This window comes from Cupressus sempervirens, chromosome 11, assembly GCF_028749045.1.
Source record: "Cupressus sempervirens isolate cs-2001-9-10 chromosome 11, ASM2874904v1, whole genome shotgun sequence".
NCBI classification, from domain to species: Eukaryota; Viridiplantae; Streptophyta; class Pinopsida; order Cupressales; family Cupressaceae; genus Cupressus; species Cupressus sempervirens.
In genome coordinates, this window is record NC_143128.1 from 160,293,253 (window position 1) to 160,300,797 (window position 7,545).

General features: G+C 36.8%; 1 pseudogene; it reads right to left on the reverse strand.

The window, feature by feature from the left end:
• Positions 1-231: 231 nt before the first annotated feature.
• Positions 232-2,734, reverse strand: LOC149528688 (aquaporin NIP1-4-like; annotated as a pseudogene).
• Between the last annotated feature and the right edge of the window lie 4,811 nt (positions 2,735-7,545).

Here is a 7,545-nt window from a genome sequence, read left to right on the forward strand (position 1 = left end):
AACGACTGTCTATTCTTGCTCTGGTATAGAAATACCATTATAAAACAAGGCTCCAAAGAGGGCAGCCACAACAGGTCCAAGAATATACACCTAGAGCCCTTCAAAATTGAATGTTAACAGTGCAGGCCCCAATGATCTTGCTGGGTTGAAAACTTTCTTCATTTAGTAGCCACTAAATTTTCAAAAAAGAAATGCAACACACCCAAAAACATAAGTGGAAAAACTTGTTTATTAGTTCAACACATTCCCTGCAAATAAAGCATTATAAACAGCCGCACCACCCACAGCAATCCCTATCATTTCACCTGGTTCCAGGATAAACCATCACTCAATTAGCTACTATTGTGGCAAAAATTCACCTAGTGAGCTATAATATATAGCCTCTCTATTCTGTACATAAAATGATGAATAACTAAAATAATATATAGTCTCTCTATTCTTTAGAAAAAATATGAATAACTAAAATTTAAGTGTGTTACTATATAATTTAATGGTAAAATATAGTTGGTTTTGGTTTCAAAAATTCCTGTGATGTCTAACAATTACTAGTAATGTACCATAAACAAACACCCATCACAATTTTTCTCTTCCTCCTATGTTTTTGTCATAGTGAGAATATGTTACTAAATGATATACAATCAAATGTAATATAAATCTATAGAAGATCTATAGAATTGTAGTAAATTGAATCACTTACTGCTTTAGGTTCTGTTACTGTTGAAAATGTAACAATGGTGAGTATAAATGTGATAATGAATTCCACAACCAGTGATGCAATTGGATGTTCAGGAGGAGCATTGACAGCAACATTAATGGACACTTTTGTAATAATTATATCGAGTGCAGCTGCAGCTGCTGTGGCACCCACAATCTGAGATATAATATAAATGGGCAGCTGTGATAATTTCAAAGACATTAAAAACCATCAATGTTAGCTTTTTTAGCGTCATGAAAGAAATATAGTAAGATGTCCTTCAGAATCTAAAAGCTTATATTAGAATACTCTTTTCCATAGATCAAACCCAATTTGTATTTTCTATGCACTAGAATAGTTTACCTCCTGAAGAAACAGTTTTCTCACAGATGAGAGGACAAGACTAATTGCAGGACTTATGTGAGAGCCAGAGATAGTCCCACAGTCTAGACTAGTGCTACTATAATTAGTCCAAAAACAGCAGCAACCCCAGCTTTACATAACACTTTATCACTTGTTTCCACCATGATTCCTCCATAACCAGCAAATACTAGGAAAAAAAGTTGCCACCAATTCAGCTGCTGCCTATATAGAAAAATCGTATGATTACATTGGGCAATTTAGAAACGAAGGAACAAATGAAAAACCCATACATATATATAAAAAATTATTGGTTTTATAATATTAGTTTTATATTTCTGATCTAGATTGTGTAAATTTTTTGATCATCAATCAATGATCAGACCAAACAAATAATTAGAAAACATAAATTCTAAGATCCTCTTATCTCTACTTTGTAACAATTCTTTTAATTCTGATAATTGAGTTTATAATATGATCCATAATAGATAATGAAAAGTTTCACATATAATTTAAACTAAAAGTTACAATTAAGCCAAAGGGTTGATGAAGGTCAATGGGAACGGGATCCCCTTGAACGTTAATGGACTATATAAAGAGAGAGATAAATACATACACTTACAGATACATCTTTTGCTTATTGGATATACCTTTTTGTAAAATGTGACCTCTAAAAAGATATTATTAGTTTTAGTAGCCTTCAAATCTTCCACTTCTGGTTTCTTTGTTTGAGAAGAGGGAGCAACATTCTGGCCAGAGATGATCAGAGGAGGAGGCGTCCTGCTTTGCTTTTTCACTCTAGTAGTGTAGGTGTTTACACTTGTTGGGCATAATGCGAAGTTAGTGAATTATTAATATTTTTTTTATGCAATGCCTTTATTCTACAATGAAAGGCTTAAAAAAAGAATTCTGATTGAAAGTAAACGCAACAAATGCACAGAAATAAACAATTCTAAGTTGGAGACTTCAACCAGGAGGAAATAATAAGAAAGGAGAGAACAATTGAATTATCATGTCTAGAGAGTTGCAAAAGAATATGTTTGAAAGAATATTGTTGTGACCAATAGTCACATCATCGCTCAAGCCTGGGGCCCCTTTCTATTTTCGCCAGCTGTTTCCTTATTCTGTAAAGTGCATAAAATCTCCCACTTCAGAAAAATCCCGCTTTTCATGGGTTGCAGTTTTCAAGAAATGAAGAAATATTGTGATCAAGGAAAAATCCCTCATTCCTTGAAAATCCTGACGCGAAAATCGTGGAGCGCAAATCCAAGGAAGTCAAGGAAAAAATGAAATCCCTCATTCCTTCAAAATCCCGACAGAGTCAAATTCATAAGGCGCAAGTCTAAAGAAACGGAGGAATATTGGCATGAATCCTTCATTCCTTGAAAATTCCACTCCAACAGATTTCAAGCAAAAATTTAGGGATTGTAAAATTTTGTTTCTAATTCCTGCATTATTATAGATTTGCACTCATCATAGAATTGAACGGGAGAATGGTAGAATATTTTATTTTTGTGAGTATGGTTCATGTTGCAAGGAAGGAGGAACGAGATTTCCATAATTGAGAAAACTAAATATGCATAGGATAGTGAGGCACACCCTTGATTTTGTCCCACCACTAAAGAGGGGTCCAAAGCCCACAGGAGAACGAGAGAGTTGTGAAGCCCGTAACAAGCCCATCCAGGTTGCTTATTCCTTTACATTGACTAAACCCTTATGTTTAGTAAAAATGTTTCCATCTCATGTCGGCAGAAATTGTTGGCTTAAATTGCCCAAAGGTATTGAAGAGCATCTGAAATTACGAAAAGTAATGCGGGTGGTGACCCTTGTGAATTCTGGCAATGAGGAATGGAAAGTGCGGTACAACTGGAGTGACACCAACCACTTAGGTTCTTATGGTGCATGATGGAAGCAATTTTGCATTGGAAACAATCTCCACAACGGGGACATTTGCATTTTGAGAGGGTAGACAAGGGCAATAGTAATATCGTTATTAAGCTGAGAGTACATATTTTCAGGGTTAATTCGGAAGATGGAATGAGCAATGATGGACTTGCGAAACCCATATCTCATTCCAACAAGAAGATGAAAGTTTCAAGGGGAGATCTCAGCACCAACTTGCCTGCAAAACGTGGTCAGCCAAAATAGATGAAGTTCTTCAAGCGATCCCAAAAGTAGTCAGTAAAAGGCGAGATCTCCTCAAGAGGATTTCTATGCTGAGAGAATCGAAATCTACACTCAAGAAAATAATTGTTTTCAAGGAGTGAAGGAAATTTCATGCAGAGAAAAATCTACCAGTTTAGAAATCCTGCTTTTCATGGGTCGCAGTTTCTAGGGAATGAAGGAAGATTGTGATGAGAGAAAATTCCTTCACTCCATCAAAAAGCCAATTCCACAATTTGAAAAAATGCAAATCCAAGGAAATCGGGGAAAGAATAAAATCCTCCACTCCTTCAAAATCCCGACCCGCAAATCATGGAAAAGAATAATTTAATTTGACTTCTTTTGAATAATAATCCAAAAAATAAAAATGGAGAAAAATTTGCAAAAGAATTTGATTTTTTAAATGAAAGTTAATTGAATATTGATTTTTTTAAAATTGATATTTAATTAATAAAACTAAAAAAAAATCAAAATAGAAGAGTACTTAGCTTCATCATCAAGCTAAGAGCATAAAAAAATAGCAACTTTTTGAATCAAACAGCAAAAAGTGACAAGTGGCACAAAAAATGGAAACCTTAATGGTTAAGTAAAACAACTGCCTAATTTTAGTCTGCAACTTTAAAGGCATCTTTTTTGAAGGATGATTTATATAAGAAACCCTCTCATTCATTTAGGCTCACACAGAAATTTGAAGAGAAAATCAAGAATAGGAGTAAGATTTGAGGAGTTCAAGGGAACATATTTTTTGAAAATTTTTCTAAAATTGTTGAGGAATTTTCTAGGAATTCATGATAGAAGATTTTGAATCCCATCAGAAAGGAATTTTCTTTGTAGTGAGTTGTGTGGAAGAGTTAAAAAAGTGAATCTTGAAAGGAGTATTGAAATTTTGGCAAAAATCTAAAATCTTTGTCTTATGGACAAGTTGTATCTGTTGTTTTCAAATACTTTCCTTGCATAGTCTTATGTATGTACGTTTTCTATTTTGCAGGAAAGGAAAATGGCAGAGCCCAGGGGAACAGGAGAAACATGAGGACAACTGATAAAGAATGAAAGGAGAGGATTCTATCCTGAATCCAAAATTGTGTCAAAGTGGGCAGAAATCGGAGATACAAGCCTCAGTGGCCTTGATTTGAAAGATTTCAACCGAAGAATGCTCGGATACAATGACCATCAACCGACACACCTAGCCACAAGAATTGTGAGAAGTGGAATTTTCACTGCAACTTCTTTCCCTCCTTCTTTTCAGCATCCAGAATTGATCGTGGAATGTACTAAGCACTATAGTCCTAGAGACAGAACCATCCGGGATTCTGAATGAAATATTCTGGCAGATTTTTCTCCGACATCCATTTCTGAAGCATTTGGAATTCCTTCAAATCCAAGGATGGTCAAAAAAACACAAGAGCAAGCACTGAGAATCTATACATCTGGAATCAATTTTTGTGAAGAAATAATAAAAAAAAAATGGTTGAAAAAGAATAGACCGCATCATTCCAAGATTCCTAAAGAAATAGTATGGCTTGACTTGCAGAAGGAATATAGTTGAAATGACCCTAGCTATAAAGGTCACTAAATTCCAACAATGTACTGTGGCAATTCGTCAAATGGTTTGCAAAATAGGCTCTGATACCACTGAGATGACCCTGACAGGTTATTGCTTACTCCAGCACCAAAAAATACTAAAACCTTAAAGGTTTGACATTTCGTCAAACAATTAGCAATCGAGCTCTGATACCACTGAGATAACCTTGACAGGTTATTGCTTTTTCCAGCACCAAAAAAACTCTTAATACTTCGGCTCTGATACCACTGAGATGACCCTAGCTATAAAGGTCACTAAATACCAATACTGAACTGTGGCAATTCGTCAAATAGTTGGCAAACAGGCTTTGATACCATAGTAATCATCCTGCTGACTCACTCTCTAGAATGGTATCGGATGAATGCTTTTGATTTTTAATACTTAAACAGATAACATGCAAATGAAACAAACTGAGTTTGCCAAAATCAATTCATGAATGGCATTTATAGGTTCTGCAATCATAACAATCATAGCTTAAAAACAAATACCCAACTAGGCACCTGAAACGTTCGTTGGCATATTCACAAGCTGAGTCGAATTGGGCTTCCCAGCTCATCGCTATTATGCTTGACTGTCTTCAATCCGGCCCTTGCCCACCTGCATATTATCCTGGTGATTTTTCTTTATAATCTCCGAATATGGACACTGGAAGTTGGGATGTCTTTGACCACAAAGATTTATATTTTCGTTTTGTAGAGCATCATAATCGCAGGTTCTGATTCATCATCCGCCACGATCGAGTGGGCCCTATCAGCTCTAATACAACACCCCGATATTTTGCGCAAAGCCCAACAAGAGATTGATATACATGTTGGACGGAACCGACTGATGGAGGAATCCGACCTACCAAAGCTCAAGTATTTGAAGGTAATAGTGAAAGAAACTTTCAGGCTTTATCCGTCGGCACCTCTTCAAATTATGAATGCAATTACATATTGATGCATTGCCACCAACGGAATATGAAACCCGCAAATCAAGGGTAATGGCAGACACCCGTGTGAAAGTCCCTATTCCACTCCTGCGCTAAGAGATGACTCCGGCCCTTTGGAATCCCATACACCAGTAATACATGTGCGCATCTATGATTACACCAATTCTTCCTCTGCAGATTCGACCCGTAACACTACTAAAGAAGGTGCGTTTTCGGAGCTGCAATACAATTGAATGTCCGCATGAAATGCTTGGAGATTGATAGTTACTGCTACCCGTACTTGGACGTCTGCAACTATACTTCACCGCCTTGCAATCTATCTATATCAATTCAGACTTCTGTCCATCGCTAATGGAAAACGGATGGTAGGACGACCTGGGATCTGCCCGCGATCTATTCCTGTCTGGTCGCTCGGTGTCTTATATTATTGACAAACTTGCTGTTAATCATCACACCTCTGTCAGGAGATCCTCGTGCAGCTTATTGTTAAAGAGATATACTGCTCGATTTATATCGGATGTACGCTGCTCGATACACATGCAAAATATGATGCCAACAATGAATGTCTGCCGTGGACCATGAGTGGTCGATTACTATCTTTAAACCAGAATAATACACCCGACCCCTGATATAACTATGAAGCGAATGACCTCAAGTGCTTCACCATTAATACAAATCAATATTACTTGCAACCTGCAGGATATTGTGGGTTAACTCCATCATCGCCTAGCTTCCATCTTGGTCTTCAATCTGAACATTCAGAACCGATGGATCAAATCCTTCAATGAACAAAACTACAAATTGGCCTTAAGCCACAATCAATCACCCTGATGAAATGACTGAATGTCACCTCCAATCTGCAATAATTCAGATGATATTTCACACCCTCAAAATTGCGTACCGATTGAGAGTTATCGTTCTCAATGGCCAACTGTGACAATTGTAGAAACCCTAGGTTCCACAATGCACCTGTGATTGAATCACAACCTGAAACAAAGAGATAAACCAACTGCTTGATTCGAATGGAGCCCCGGGGTGCCTATTTATTCTTTTCCCTCCATCCTCTCCAGAGACTTCTAGAACCTTTTTGATCTTATCTCACAAGTGACTTTATTAAATATTTTTCCAAGTCACTTTATTAAATACAAGGTTATCTTTTAATATTTATTTATTTAATTAAAAATAATTAATTAGTCGTCCTTGGACAACCAGATTAATTAAATTAATTAAATCAAACTGTCTCCAAAAATTGGGGACATGACAGTCCGCCCTTCCTGAAATTGCTTGTCCCCAAGCAATGGCTGAACCATGACCCAATCAGTCTGCCTGGATCCCAAATGTAAATCTGTGTATCATCCCAATCCGCATCATACTCCCGTGGAGAAATCATCAATACCAGTAGCTGAGAAACTGTACTCAACAACCAAACAATTGACACTTTTGATGAAATCATCTGAAAACCAACTGTAGATGCTAGTAGAAGAAACCATTCTGCGGAACTCAAGCCAACTGAAGCATCAACTCTATCAAAACTCAAGCCCCCATCAGAATGACACTTGCACCCAACTGCTTTGTAGATATGACAACAGCTATAGGTACCTGAATCACTGCCATCAAATCCAATCTCTAAAATACTACTCCAGGTGTGTTGATGCTGCAAGCTGAGTAACTTGCTACTACCAATTTTATTTTCAAAAGATGGTGCCAATCTATCCCCTAATGGATGATAAGAAACTGGAGCCAATCTACATCTGCGTGAAATAAAATCTTCTACCTCTGTGTCAAAAGAGTAATGATGAGCGTATCCTACCGTAT